This window comes from Falco punctatus, assembly GCF_963210335.1.
Source record: "Falco punctatus genome assembly, chromosome: 2".
Taxonomy (NCBI): Eukaryota; Metazoa; Chordata; class Aves; order Falconiformes; family Falconidae; genus Falco; species Falco punctatus.
In genome coordinates this window covers 21,462,028-21,478,397 of record NC_137581.1, presented here as the reverse complement: position 1 = coordinate 21,478,397, position 16,370 = coordinate 21,462,028, and the positions used below count along the sequence as shown (strand labels likewise).

Genomic DNA, 16,370 nt, shown 5'->3' with positions numbered 1-16,370 from the left:
GCTTCCTACAGTTGTACCTTTTGGTCTGGAGTGCCAAACAAAATTGTGCCACTATTCAAATTTCTTCACAGAGTCTTATTGAGGAACCTGTTTGACCTTCCCTTACACACACTGGAAAGCGTTTGTAAGATGCCAATCTCTTAAGTTAACTAAAGCATGTAAGGCGATGCCCAGTCTTACTTCACTCCATGACCCAAGTTACAGCCGTTGCCCAAGAGCAGCACTTTCCTGCTTGCAGTGTCTCTGTGAGCAGGAGGCAGGAGGGCCAGAAATGATATTGCCGTCAGAACTTTGGCTTCCCCTCTGCAGGATGCAGTGAGTGTCTGATGCAAAGACATGCAGATTGTGTACAAACTTGGTATTATATTGACACCAGGTGCTGATTTTAATAGCTGTGTAATCTCCTGTACTAAACAGTAATCAGAAGCAGGTTTGCTGACCAGGTTGTCAGACTACATGTGGACTGCTGTCAGTTCTGTCATGCTGAACAGGGCTGTCAAGCACTACCTGGAGATATTCTGGTTGGTGAAGAAAAATCTGTGTTTCTGGGCATTTGTGAGGCAATTATTCCTGTGATTTATCCAACTTGCACGAGCACTGCTCATGAACAAGCACCTGACTGGGACAAGGGAACAGCTAGAACTTTTTTCTTTGTTTTCCTTTGTTTTCCTTCCTTCCTAGCTTTACTCACAAATATATATATATATATATATATATATATAAAAGAATGAATGGTTATTCTTTCATTTTATAGCTCTTCATCAGCCACAGAAAATAATGAACACTAATAAGGATGCAATGATAGGACATCTGATATCTCTGAGACTCATATATCTGAGGGCTGAGGGGGGATCTTACTAACTCCAGATAAATCTACAGTACAACTGTTCATTGTTAATTCAGAGAGCCCAACCTATTTTCTAGTGCTCTGCCTCACAAAGCTGTATGCTATACCTGGTGGAAGATCTAATTACTCAAAGACTAGATGCTTGATGGTATTAGAATTTTGGCAGACTAAAAACAAAAAGGTTTTGTTCTGTAAACCCATCTGAAAGGTGATGTGTCCAGTACTGTTCATGCTATTCATGCTGTCAGGAAAGAGCTTTAGCCAGCAGTGGGTTCAAGATATTACCTGATGACAGGTATGGCTTCAGGAACCCTCAGGACACCACTGCTATCTGGAGGAGTGGAAGGTTCTTTCTGTGAAGAAATAGAGGGGCAGATGGAATGGATGTATCAAATATGAGTAATTTAAGACATTGTTATATGATTTCAAATAAACTCTTATTGCCTAGATGCTCTTTGTTGACGGGAGAGTGCAGACACAGGCCAAAGGCCATTATGTAGAGAGTTTAGTTTCATGAAAGCTGTATTTTCCTGATGATAGCCCTCATATTATTTTTAAACAAATGCCAGCGGAAGATGTTAGATTGCTGGAGAAGACCTCTAGTACAGAGGAAGTCAGTGGGCAGAATGGCAGGTGAACACAAATGAACACGTATTGAAATGTGCATGAAGATGATGATAACCTGCAGTTAAGAGGTATACTGTGGTATTTATGAAAATGCACAGAGGTTTACAGATGAATACTTTATTTTCATGCAAGATTTGCAGCAAAGCAACCTTGAAAAGTATCTATAAGACCTTGCACAGTGTTACAGTTATTCAAAGAGAGAACTACAAATAGTAAGTGCTATAATAAAGACCCTATCTTTTGCAACATAAAATGAAAGATTCTGATGTTTTAGGAAACCCTCAGGACCCTTAGTGCTGTAAGTAGCAGCCTGTATTATTGGTACTGTGATTTACTGCAACTCTTCCACACCCTGTTAAAAGCTTATCTTTTAGGCGGTTATGGAAAAATGACTGACTTTGCAGCAGTTCAGGGCTGTACTAGTATGCCGCGTAGAGTAGCTCTGCGCATCTCCTGTTCCTTCAGCCCTGCTCGTTCAGCCCCAAAGCTCACTGTTGCTTGGCCAAGACCACATGAAAATGTTTTTTTTGGGGGGTGGGGTGGGGTGCTGGCTCCTTCCTTTGCTGGGAACTGGTTTGCCTACATGTTGTGCTCAGCAGGAAGGTCTTCATCCTTCCACTCCAAGCCACAACCTGTGCAGGCTCCCTGAGGTCCTGCCTGGACGGACTGGTGTTGCCCCTGAGTTGTTGGGTCAGTGCGTGTTGGCTGTCTTCAGTCTGAGCTGTCTGATGGGGCAGTGGTCACCACCGAGTCAAGGAGCAGATGCTGCCTTTCATCCTGTAAAAAGGCAATATGTGGCATATGATGTGCTGCTTGGCTCCTTCTGCCTAGCACATAGGGAGCAGCATGTTACACCACTTTGAACTGACTCAGTTAAATTATTGTAGTATTTACTGAGTCTTTACTTCTTTGCAAATCGTGGTAATGCTGTACATGTCTTGCTATTTTGATATTCACAGCTTTGATGGTCCACTTCCTCAGCTACTTGCTTTGAAAATAGAAGTGTGTGTTGTAATAAGACTGTATTAAAAAAGGAAAATATAAGCTTAACATTTTGGGAACTGGTAATCTCTCTGGTTTAAAAGGCTTTGATAGCTACCTTTTAATTAAGGATCTGCAAACAGCAATTTTCATCCCTATTTCACAAGAAATATAGTTCTGTTCAAAGCTGTCCTTTTATGGCACAATATGATTACCCCAAGTACTCTTTACAGCTAGGCTCTTTCTCCTCTTGCTGAAATGATGCAGATGATACTTATTTTGAAAGACAAGGTATTGCGGACATGATTCACATTTGTCTGTCGTTATGTCCATTTCATCTTCATCTTTTGTGAACAGTATTTTATACTTCCAATAGTGATTTAACTTAACCACTGCCTTCTGCAGAAGCTCAGAATTAAACTCTAAATGTTATTTACTTCCCTTTAATTATAAAAATACATCAGGTTAGTTTGTAATTAAAGATAATGATAATGTTTGATACCTTGTGGGAAGAAGTTTAAATATTCCATGACCAAGGAGCTGTAGAAAGAAGGGTAGTAAAGATAGCAGAAGTTTCTTTCTGTCTCTCTCTCCTGGAATGGAGAACAAAGGTAATAAACCCCTGGCAAATATGGTATGTAAACCAAACACAGGAAGACAGTAGCAGTTGTAGATCTACTGCATGCAAGAAAAGAGAGGGAGCACTGGAAAGCAATCCTACCTAACTGCTTGTGTCCTCCAAGTGGAGATGGCAGAAAAGGGGCATCAGTGGGTTCTGGCTACATCTGCTTCTTGATTTAAGCTGCATGTAAATATGGGTTATAAAGATGTCGGACTTGCACTAAAAATGGGCAAGACTTCATTGCAGGTCCCCTTTGAAGGACTCTTCTTTCAAAGGGGTGGAACAGCCTGTTGGAACTCCACAGCAATATATGCAAGAAATGCTTTGTCAGTCAGCATGACATCTTTGCAGCCTCATGAGCGAAGTCAATATCAACTATAGACAAATGTGTATATGTGAGGAGGATTGTTAATAAATCAGAGTTTTGTCAAGCTCGAGTATCTCTTGAAGAGATTGTTTTACGTCTGATATTCAAGTACAATGAAATTTTCCTGCAACTTTGCTAATTATGTCTTTATAGAAGGGAAGGAATAAAGAGAATGAGGGCCACTATAGTACTACTCATTCACAACTAATTATCACTGTGCTGAAAAGTCAATATATCCACCTACCATATATAGTGAAAAACATACCTCAGACATTCCTGTTTCAAACCATGAATGCTCAGCAATGTAGCTAGCTTGTATGTACCTCAGGAGGTTTTAAATTCCAGCCCATAAAACACTGCATAGGAATGACTTTTCTTCCCTACTCAGTTAGAGAAGGATGAACCTGAACTGGCATTTTGAAGTTTTCTGCTATTTCATCTCCTTCCTGCTTCATATGTATAAGTATTAGTAATAATCTCATGCAGGACTTAATCCATCTTGATGGAGTTCTTTTTACATTTGAAGTATGCTGACATATGTGGGAGACAACACAAGAATGAGAGAAAAGAAGGTCTTTCACACATCTGTAAAGAATGAATGAAAATCAGTCTGTTATGGCTGAGTGGGTTAAATATGTAATTTGCTGAACTTGTGGGATATACTGAAGACTGGATAACTGTTTTTGAGTTTGAAAGACTGGACCATTTATTTTGTAAAAATATTGATTTATGAGACATTGCAAATCTGTAAAAAATTCTGTTACAGCATTGATTTATCTACAGATGTTAGCTATTTTAGAAGACAATAAAGTTTACAGCTGAGCTAACATTTAAAATCATATATGTAATATTCTCTGCCTTGCTTTTTAAACATTTTTGACAGAGATGTGGCTGGTCCTTTGTAAATGCTTTCAGGTAGGGGAATTGAGGCCATTAGTCATAATTACATACAGTCTTTAAGTTCCCTGAATACAAGGAACAAGAAAAGTACAATTGCACATGGACTTTAAAGCAATTGGAGAGGGCAAAGGAACTAAAATAACACCTAATCTGGAAAGGTCAGAGTCTCTCTCTTGATGCAGAATCATCTAGAAATGCTGTTGGGGATTCCTGTGAGGCCATGCCATAGCTCTGCTGTCCTCAGTACAGGAAAACAGCACTATGAGTAATAACAGCCCATGGACAGTCTCTTTAAAAAATAAAGTGGTCTTTAATAATCTAACAAGTGAGGTTATGCATATGTTGCCATTGGGAGGTGTGATTGCAGTATGTGTGGGCATCCTGACATAACTTTCATTTAGTGAAGGGCAGGCTCAGGTAGTTGTATCAGTGAATCTTTAGCAGCACTGGCTTTATACCAGGCTATATGAAAATACATGAGTACTTGGTTTTCTAGATTTTGCTGAAGTCAGTGGTGCCCCACACCTTTACTGATGTTGTTTCTCAAACTGGAGAAATTAAAGCTATCCAGGCTCTGCTTAGGTAGGCTATAATTGCACTATAACTCAGTGGAAGCATACCTTACACTGCAAAAAGTAGTGAATTGAAGTTTTTAAAAGGGAGGAAAGTAAAGAGTCTTCATTCTATGTAGCATAGCCACAAAACCACTATTTAATGTCTGTGTTGGCCTTAGACAATGCTTTTATTCAAAGTTATCTGGCAGAGGACTTGAGCACAGGCCCACCTCTTCTCTTTCTGGCAGATGCAAAGAACCTCATGTGTATCTCAGTGAATTGCTGTAATGGTCAGAAATGGCCTGAGAAATTTAGAGGATGCAGCCCACGAAGGCTTTCCATGTATTTCCAGCTGAACCATTTCCACTGATAGAGAGGAGACTGCTGCAGGTGTTGCAAAGACCTGTTGCCTCTTTATGCCATGTCGAGGGTAGGACCAGCTCTAATTACCACAAGATCTCCTGTGTAAAGTGCCAGTATTTGTATTTAATGCTTGTGGTATGTCCTCCAAGTAATTAGAAATCCCTTTGTAACGGTTAATCACATTTAATGTGTCAAATTGCTGCTGCTGCTACTTCTTTAACAGTAACAGCTATAGTAACTGTAATGGCTAAGTATTTGAAGCCGGTGACTTGGACATTTCAACTTATATTAACAGTTGAAAGAGAATAATTTCTCCGTGCATGCTGCTAGATTATAGTGTTATGACATACTTTGACTTACATCGTTTTGTTTTGTTGAAGTTTGCATTTACAACAGGCATGAGCAACTACCACAGCTTAGCTGAGACACAGCAACTTCTCTCATGTCTCAGCTCCTAGTGTAATGACATCCTTCTTTCAAAATAAGCATAAGACAAAAATAAACTTATTTGGGTCAGCTGTCTGAAAGAATAAGTATCTTACAGGTGTTCCTCAGTGTGAAGAAGACTGGGGTTGTATGAGAGCGTGTATGTTGTGGTGACCAGTACAATAGAAAGACTGAAGCAACTCTAAATCAGTAGCAGAAAGCCAGAACAGAATAAAGAATACTGTGGTACGACACTGCAGACAAAGATGTGGTAAAAAACTTTTGGGCTAAGGGCTAACTGGTGCAGGATTTGCAACTATACTTCTCATTACTTGAATGATGTTGTGTCAGGGAACTGAGACCTTGCCCACTTTTTGTATCAATGAAATACCCAGATCTACTTAGTAAATTCTTTACCTGAAAAAAGTGGCAATCATCAAAACCAGCTAGTAGGTATAGCAATACATAAACATTATACATTGGTAATAATATGAAGTATATTCCTTTTTTGATATCTGGAAGTCATTTTCAGTACAATAGGGAGAAAGGGAACAAAGGAGTCTCCTTGTATAACAATGATTTTATTATTTTTACAAATAGCATAGAAGGTGGAGACATAACAACTTGTCTAAAGGATAATTAATTCCAAAAACTACTTGTTAGAGTTTCCTTACTGTCCTCTTTGGCCTTTTTACTAGGGAAAAAAAAAAAAAAAAAAAAAGATTCTGATATTTGAAAGTCCATCTACTTGCAAAAATAAACACAAGTTCTGCATAGTCTGGACTTGTTTGATTTTGCTGGAGGATTTGTTTTTTCTACATTTCCCAGCAAATTATCCTGTGAAGTCTCCACTGTAATCACAATGATAGGACTACTACATTTTCTTTGAAGAGTTCCTTTCTTTGATTTCTAACTATTCACTGAGTGTAAACAGGTGATAACTAGAACAACCCCTCACTGCAAATTTTTAGTAGTCTGACACCTTCTTTCTCATTGAATAGGTCGTCGTATGCCCCAATGTATACAGGGTCCTACCGAGGTGGCACAGCCCTCTGCCTCCTGTGGGGCATTAGCTGGTATCAGACGCTGCAAAAGAAAACATGAAACCCTGTAACAACTCACAGTCGAAAAAAAGCTCAGCACATAAAAATTCTTATAAAAATGCCTGGAATCCACAAGTTGACATGGTTTTATAATTCATAGATAAAACAGTGAGTTCTATCTAATGTAGAATCTCTAGATATTTTCATTAAATACAGGGATTATGTCTGATGGCTTCTTTTGTCATAAAAGTAGAAAATCTTATTTGGATTAAATGCTTCTCTTCATAAATAAGTGCCAGTAAAGGACACTGACTACAACAACAAAAAAATGAAGATGCTTATATTTATTAGTCAGGTGATAAAATATTAACACTGAACAGGCAGCACAGATGTTGGAAAATAAAATACATATCATAAGTGTTTTAAATTTAGTGACATTTTAAAGTGTTTAAGTTAGAAAAGGTAGAAAAACATAAGGAATTTTTAATTTTCATTTTTTTGTTGCCACATGCTGATTGAAGTAAGTAGAACTACTCACTTTACTGGAAAGAAACTTTTTTATTTACCTGCTTTAAATTGTAAATTTCCTAATGTAAATTTGAACTTCAAGGTATTATGTGCGCAGTGTACTGAAGCACGTTTTCACTTGTTTCCCAGTAAGTAACTGCTCCTCTCAGTAGGAGGGCAAGATAGATACTGCGAGCAGAATTAGAGGGCTCTTCAATTAGTATGAACAATCAGGACTGTTCCCATATTTTAAGTCTTGTACTTCCTGACAGATTTCAAAGTCTGTTTTGTTCTGCCCACCCATAGTGTAACTTGAGCTCTTACTAGTTAGAATTTCTGAATATTACAATTGGCTTGTATGATTTATGTTCTCTAAATGCTGCTGTCTGTTAGCTGTCGTTTGTCTGGCACGAATCTGTAGCCACCTGTCATGGCATAAATACAAATACAATTTTCTACAGTATCTTATGCTATGCAGCCTTATCTAAGCTGAAGATGTGTCACGGTTCCATGTTTTACCTTTATATTTTAATTTACTATTCCAAGTTTTGTGCCAAAATAATTTCCTGAAACTTGTGTCTATCTTGATGCAGATAATTGTAGTTCTCTCTTCTACATGTAGCCTCCCTCTTTTGCATACATATATAATCTCATAGAAGGTGGAAGTGCATATAATCTCTGATGTAATTGTTTCATGCACACGCCTACCTTTTAAGAATGTTTTATATGCACACACAGATGCTGTAAGCTCAGAAGTCTTAAGCAGGTTTTTCCGGGTTATCAAAATGCCCTAGGTTTCTCCTTCCCATGGTAAAACTTACGTGAGATGTTCTTGCTTAGGAAATGTGTGTGAAAATCTCCTAAAATAGTCTGTGAAGGTGAGTTTTACTTTGTTTGCCCTTCTGTTTACTCAAAAAACTCCCTCTCAAGCTGGACAGATGTCCCATATCCTCTCTGGTTCATTGGGAATCACTTCAGTCCCTCCTGTTTGTGTTTATTCCGAGGTCCAAGCGAGTTCTGACCCTGCAGTAAGTGCAGAAATGTGCCAACTAGCTCAGGTTGAACGTTCAGCCTGGTGCAGGGAGCAGAACAAATTTGCCTGGATTGAGCACTGCGCTGTCATCCTATATTGTAATCGGGGTCCAAAGAACTTACCTGCAAGCAACATGGGTTATCTTTACAGAACAGTCTGCGGTGTTGGTGTACCACTATCCACTGAGACATAAAGCATCCCGGCTCTGTGCAAAGGGGAAAAACCTGCAGCTTTACTGCATCTTTTTTGGGGATGCTTCTTGGCCTGTGGAGGAAGCCCAGCACGCTCCCCTAGTCCTGACTCTTGCTATGTCAAACTTGCCTGGTGCCACCTGTGACACATTCTCTTGGAGGTGCCTGAGAGAGGTAAGTGGCAGAGATGCCCTCAAATATCTCTTTTCCAGAGGAGGCAGCAAATGTTTTGGGTGTGGAGCGATGAGGGCCACATGTGAGGAGTTCCCTGAAGGCATTGAGGTAGGCCAATAGTTTAAGCATTGTAGGAGATCATATACATTTAATGAGATCTTGGCTACTTTGATATTCATAGTGGTTTAATTTCTCTTGCCCTTTCCCACCCTACCAAGGAGTAGTGATTAAGAACTATTTTTTTGGTTGATTGCTTTTTAATTTTATTGCTTTAAGTGGTGAAACTGGATAAGATACATGAAATGCATGATACTGCTTGCACTTTATGGCTACTCAGCTCTCTGGAGTTGCACTAAAGCCAAAAGGATCAGGACCAAAAATGACATCTGCCCTTTGAAACCAGATTTGTTTAAACACTTCCATATTTCATAGCCTGGGGTAAGAAAGCTTGTGGCCTTTCAGCTGTGACTTGCAAGCAATTCAGATGCAGTTCTCATGCCAAGATTATAGCACACAGCTGTCAGCAGTGCAGTTGTGGCATGGGACAGCTGGATGATGTCGCCTCTGGCTGCAGACGGAGGTGAACAAGCAGGAGATGGGGAGACCCAGCATCAGCAGGAAGTGTAACACCAAGCTATGTGCTCTGTGCTCCCCCAAATTATGGCAGGACAGGTGAACTCCTATTGCACTATTATCACCTTCATCCTCTGAACTGTCCCTGGAGCTTCCCCTGCTCTACAGATGTTAGGGTATGTCGTATGTGTCGTACGGCGTTTGGTCCTGTGAAGATTTTAAACGGTTACAGGATAAGGACAGCCACCCTGATGGTGAGTCCTTGAAATACTTTTACATCCCATCGTGTCTTCTTTAAATGCACTGCCAACCTTTTGATCATATTTTAATAACACAGTGTTTCACTTGTTTCACTGCTCTAAGTCACCCCCTGTGTAAATGATTTTCATTAGGTCCTGTGGCTGACTGAAATAACAAGTCTGTTCAAAGGAAAATATTCTTGAGACGTTCTGTGCCTGCACAGCTTCCCTGAAACTAGCATTTGCAACACTGGGATGGTAAAATGTCAAAATTGCCAAATGCACATGTGCATACCTGTAGACAAAAAATACCATGTGGCAGAATATTACACTATCATTTATTTCACTGCATACTTGTCACATTGTTCTGTTTATATATGTTTATGCCAATTCCAGAAAGGAAAAGTTGTGTCTGTTTTTTGTTGTGGTTTTTTTTTTGTTTTTATTTATTTATTTATTTCTGTTTAATTAATCTGCTGAAAAGGCCTAGAGAAATATCAAGAACGAGAGCAGAAATTAGTATTATGGCAGGTGAGCACACTGGATGCAGGATGCAACCGCTTGACAGAAGACAGCTAAACTGTTTCCAAAATAACAAAAGTACAATAATTATGATAGAACAAGATCAGACAACCCTATTGATATAAAAATAGCAAAGAGAGACAATTTGTTCTTACTGGCATGCAAACAGCAAATAGACCTTCCCAATTAAATACAAAAGTAGTTATGATACTAGTGATTCAAACTGAACCTTTTTAGGTGAGGATTCTCAGGCAGTTTTACAAAGGAGTAGGTCTGAATTGTTATTGTAAGAATAATGAAGGAGGACAAAACCCACCCATATCAAAAATGTCCATTTAAAATCTGTTGGCAGATGCTAAAACCAAGACCAGATGTGTAATGTAGAGGAATTGCTATATCCTTCCTTGCTGGGGTGGTAATTTATGGAGAAGATTTGTTGTGGAATTCATTCCTTGCTACAGAATGGTTGTCTCCATTCTGCAGGTGTGCCCACACTTGTGAAGCTACTGGAATTTACTGAAATAATTATTCTAGAATAATTTGGTAAATTTCCAGAGAAGCTCCCAGCCCTAGTTTTAAAATGTTTCTGGCCCTGATGTTTGAGAAAATATGTGGTTTTATTTGTATGGTTGTATGGAAATAGAGCTGTCTTCTTGAGGTCACAGAGAAAGCCAGAAAAAATGGTGTTGAGAGATGGGATCTGCCCTATACCAGGCTTGTTTAAACTTAAAAAGGCAAGTTCACAGCACAGCAAAGAAGTGTAGACTGTAAGATGAAATAAAGTCAATTAATTACCAGATAGCACAGAAGCAGCATTATTGAATGTATACTTCATCTTCAGTTGGACTTGATGATCTTAAAGGTTTTTTCCAACCTAAATGATTCTATGATTCTTATTGAAACAGTAATTTGAATTTTAAGGCTGCATGAACTTGTAGATTTCTGGCAACTTACACTCATGTACCTTAAAATTTGGGGTCCTTCCTGAAAAAAAATAATACCCAACTTTCTGCAAAGCACATGAAGGCTCCAATAGAAGCAACACCTTATGAGTTGCGGTTCTTGAGGCCTCAGTAGAAAGATTATCTTACCGGATGAAACTACATGTTTTCAAGCCCAGATTGCTATAGCTCTGTATAAGAACCTTACACCCTGCAAACATTGACATGTGAGTAACTCTTGATAAAGGTGACATACACATGCAGAGTCAGTTAGGTATGAGGAGAAACGTTGCTCAATTCAATAAAGTGCCTCAGGATGCAGAATTTATATTATATTGGCATTGCATAGTCTCCAGAAATAATGATAATTTCTCTTCAGTGGATTGTTTGATTTTAAACATGTGCACATATGGGAGAAGTTATTTTAAAAAGCTTAGTGTATTGAGGTGGGTAATAGTGATTTACTGGTGGAATCGATTCTGATCTGTGGGATGAGAAATCTGCACTCTGTAAGAAGTATATTCTCTCTGTCACACCATGTTCTCATTTGTAAATTCTCTCATGTTCACTCTGCCACCTTATAAAAAAGTAATAGTTTTAATTTTTATAACATGCTTGATTTAGAATTTTTAATGCAGTCTCTAGGTTAATTCTTTTTTCCTTGACCTATATGATTTTTAGGTGGATAAGTAAAATATAACCCATCCCTCAAATACTACATGTGTCATCCTTTTATCTAGCGGTGTTTTGTTTTAATCTGTAACAGTCAGTGGTAGAATCTCTTAGCGTGTTTGATTTCTTCTACATATTCTGTATATGTTGATCTCAAATGTGTCCAACACTGTCATGAAAATCTTTCTGTGGAAAGTTGGAATTAGATTCATGTCAAAATATATGAATATTCAAAAAGTGCTTTTTTTTCCCAAAGGAACTTAGCTTGTACATACCTGCTGGAATGTCATTTGCTCTCCTGTTGCCAATTGCCTATTTTCAATTAGCTCTTTTTGAATGTTGGGGTAATCAGTTCTTGTTGGCAGAATTCATCTCACCTAACTTCAGCTCTCCACAGTTGGAGGCTACAACAGATAATTATGCTTTCCTAGTAGCCTAAGGAGACAAAAAAGGGCTTTCAAGCAGGGTTTCATCCTGGCTTGAACAAGATGCCCAAGACTGGTGTGGTGACTTAGCTTCCAGTGGTACTGATCTTTGTCCACTGCCTGCATGTGGGTTGTAGGGATGACCAGTGTAGACACCTAAGGCACCGAACTCCCAGATAACTCTCTTTAGGTGAAAGGGATATGTCCTGAGAGTCTAAACCAGTCTAATGAGCTGTGTGCCTGCAACATCCTCAACAGCATAGGTCTTAGTGTGGAACAGTGGCATCCTGCCTGCAGAAAATTATCTTTTTCACTTGTTCTTTTTTTTTTTTCTTTCCCCATTTGTTTTCTGCAAATGTATGTTGTGTAGTTCATGTGTTGTTTATTGGTTTTTTTTAAATTTATTTTAATGACGATGCCTACCTCAGATACCTTTCAGGCCTTTGAAAGTACTGGTACTTGAAAATAAGTCCCAGATAACCCAAAACCAATCCAGTATAAATCAGAAATAGGGAGAAGGGAATCACATGTCTGAAGGGTATCACCAGGAAAAATACTCACTCTGGAGCAAATTTTCCAAATATTGCTACTTTGCTTACAGAGAAGGTAGCCATAAACATACAGCACATATTTAACTATTTAGCCCCTTTAAATATCCTCTTATGACAAGCTGGTTCTGCTCTACTTGTTTTGGTTTGTTTTGGTTTAAGCTAGCAATTTTTGATCATCAAGCAAAACAGCTGGTTTGTACAACAGTGAACCTGTGAATGAAGCAATCCTGTCCTAGTTTTAAGGGGCTAACTCCAAGACATTGAAGTCAGAGGTAGTCCTTTTGCTGATTTCAGTAGGCTTTGTTTGAGGATCTAAGTGATAAGTTTGTTCCTGTCTAAAGTGTTTAAAATTCATGGAAAACAGAAAGTTACTGCTGGGGATATTTATGTTCTTATTTCTAGATTTGCTTTGATGCTTTGATGTACAGATATAAAAGAAAACAAGCTAAAATATTCTACAGAATATGTTATGAACCAGTGATAGTTTTCAGTTCAAAAACCCATGATACACTATTTAAAGACAGTTTTGATATATTTCAAATGTCAAAGTTTTTAGAAGTTCCAAGGAGTTGTAGACAAATGTGGGGTTTTTTACACCCGTGATTATCTTAATAGATGAAGATAAAAGGAGATTGAACACCTGTAATAGAAATCTGTGAAGCTCACTTCAACTTCTTTTGGGGGAAGGAAGAACATTTAAAATAAAAAATTAGCTTTAAAACCTGAGATGATAATATATTTTTCTATACTGTTTTTAGGCATATTTGAATATTTAGCATCAAGATTGTCTATGTTAAAGGTAATGTAAAAACGGTTCTCAGCGCTCTTATATGAAACTTTGTTCTGACATTGAGATGCCTGGGGAAGAAATAAATTGTGATAAGGACAAATTGTGAATGCAGGATCATCCGAGTAATTTGAGAAATATGTTATGAAGGAGTGTTTGGGCACAGAAATGTCCATATGCTGAAAGGAGTATTTAGGCCATTAGTTACAGGCAAGGGGCCTGGGAAGGAGAAACTCTGGAGAAGCCTTGAGCATCAAGATGGAGTGCTACGAACAACAACTCTCCTGGGTGAGTTTGTGTGGATGGGGTCTGTGGGGCTTCTGCATGTAGATGTAGAAATAGTGACCTGAAAACATCTGGCTGAAGAAAGAAAAATTATGTGCCACCATGAGACTGTGCAAGGCTATCAGTGCATGCATACACCTACAAAGGTTGTACAACTTGGACTATATTGAGGAAGGTGGTGGTTGCTGCATGCAGCCTGATGAAGCATGGGACCACAAGAGATTTACTGAGCACCCACCTGGAGCCCCCAGAGCCTCAACATGACCCCTCACTTCTGAGCAAACCACTAGGACTGGCCTCCCAAAGGCTTCTCCAGCCGGGCAGCAAGGCATGATTTTGGATGTGTGTCTGAATACTTGAATGTACCATTATCTGCTACTAGTAACAACAGCTTGATGCTACTAGTAGTAACAGTTTATAAATGGTGTCCTCATAGATGTTGGCTGCAACATGTGTCTCCCTGTCTCAGTCCCCTATGCCAAAGGTTTTCAAGAGGATTATAATCTGAAAATGATGCTTTGGTGAAAAAGACAGTTTCCATCTTTGGATACATGAATAGGGCAATACAGACTTCAAGTTTAGACTGAAATATTGACTGTGGCTCAAGATGGTCATGTAACTCAGAGAAATAAAAACCGCCAGGGTCTCACGTCTACATGTCAAGAAGGTGAAAGGCTGTAGGAATGGCCAGAGTGCTCAAAAACTTGCTTTGGGGTGAGAGAGTCAACAAATGTGTAAGTACCTATATCAAAACCAGAAACTTGCTATGAAAAGGCTTTTTGAACTCTAAACCAAACTAGATGTTAATAAAATCCAGTTGGTGCAAGATGAAGCAGATAAATGTAAACTACAAATAAAGCACACATTTTTAATAGAGATGTTAATTAAACTCTGGAACAGTTTATCACGAGTTGTGGTAGATTTACCATCACTGAGATCATTTAAATCAAGTTCATATGTGTTTTTAGAGGTCTCCTCCAGTTGAAAGGGAAGTTAATTCAAGGCAGTCCCATGGCCATTATTATTCAGAGAGGTAGGTTAGATGATCTCAGTAGTTTCTGCCCTGGTTAAATATTAATCTTAACAAAAAGCACTTTGTCTGCATAGAATGAGAAGAATTAGCTATAATCAGAAACAAATAATACATCACAGACTATTTCAAACAAAAAGTAGCCTCAGAGGCGGAGCAGGGGCTGGACAGGTGGCTGGGGGTCTTGCAAGACAAACAGTTAAAGATGTAAAAGGAACCAGGGATATAAAATAACCAATTAAATAGCATGAAAATGGAAAGCAGTAAAAGCGTTTATCTTCTGGAAAACCCCCATCATTTTTCACATGCTTATAAGGAATGACTGGAGGGAAGAGTATAAATGTACATACAAGACACACAAAGGTAGTGCATGCTCAGAGATTATTTATGATATGTGTCAATGGGGAAAAAATCAGCACATTTTTTCCAAAATCACATTCTCTCTGTCTGAGTAAAGTGAAAATTAATTGCACTAGTTAGTGTTGAAACACATAGAGGGCTAAATGATACATATCTGAGTGGCAACGATCTTTTGCTTCGAACAAGTCACTGATGTCTATAAACTGCTGCAAATGGTATTTACAGAGACCTAACAGATAACAGTAGCATGTTTTAAAAAGCTGATAAAATTCCTGATTGGTTCCTTAGCTGATCAGCATATAGAATGCTTTTTTAGTGCATATGTACGTGGTTAGATTGTAAGGTTATGTAACCCTTGAATTATCTTGCATGACACCCTTTTATTTTTAATGATGTGTTTTCCTAGGAATATATTTTAATAAATTTTCTTACATCCACCTATATTTATTAGGTGTAAATTGTAATGGTCTTATTCTAATTTGTCAGGTTGCTTCCCAGTGATTGCCATTAACATAACAATTACTAGTCACAAGGATATACAGAACCGGCATAGCAATATGATAAGGCAACCTAATATGTTTTTAAATTGTCTGTAACCAAAGGGACTGCAAAAATACCCCAAAACAGTACTCCAAAGTAGCACAAGGATCAAGTTTTCTATACAATTGTTTAATTGCGCTGTTTTTTAAAAGAGCTGCTTAGGACCCTGGGGTATATTTGACACTTATATCCTGTTGCCCATCTGAATCTGCTTGTGTGGAGGGGAGGGGGGGATTCACTTGGGGAAATGATTTTCAGTCTGTATCCTGGGACATACATAAGATGTCCCAAGGTAAAATGCAGATAGGGATATCCTGATTTACGGGGTTGCAAAAGTATCATGCTCCAACCCAAGCTTCTGTGAGAGGAGGTCACAGCAATGCAGCTGCAGAGCTTGGAAATTCTCTTTCTGAGATAATTGTTTGGTCTTTAAATCAATTTATAGGAAAGTTTTAAATGTAGCACCACTTAGCAAAGCTTCAAAGTTGGATTTTAATCCAGGCTCTGGATCAAAGGCACTTTGGCTGTGCAAAGGAGAGTAAATTATGTCTCTGCATGACAGGCAGACTGGTAGGTTGCACCCCGCTGTGGCAGGAAACATAGCCCCAGGAGAAGACCAGCCTGCCTATTAACTGAGGATGGGTAGCTTTTTTATTTTTTGCCATGAGACTCCCATGCAGTGGCAGAGACTTGAGCTCTGAAAGCAATCTGTGGCTCCTGCAGCTGCATCACCTCCACAGGAGGCGGTGGCTGGGGAGGGCTACAGCTGTTCGTCACTGCCACATCCCTTTTCTCACCCCAGCCATGCTC

The 16,370-nt window shown here is 38.9% G+C and overlaps 1 protein-coding gene across 3 annotated transcripts in view; it reads right to left on the bottom strand.

Moving 5' to 3' along the window:
- The window catches only part of TNFRSF19 (TNF receptor superfamily member 19), an 86,445-nt gene extending 70,075 nt beyond the window's left edge, over window positions 1-16,370 (bottom strand). For all 3 annotated transcript variants that reach the window (XM_080376366.1, XM_080376365.1, XM_080376367.1), the window contains exon 1: window positions 1-16,370. This exon is cut by the window's left edge. The gene's annotated coding sequence lies outside the window, so the exon portion shown is untranslated.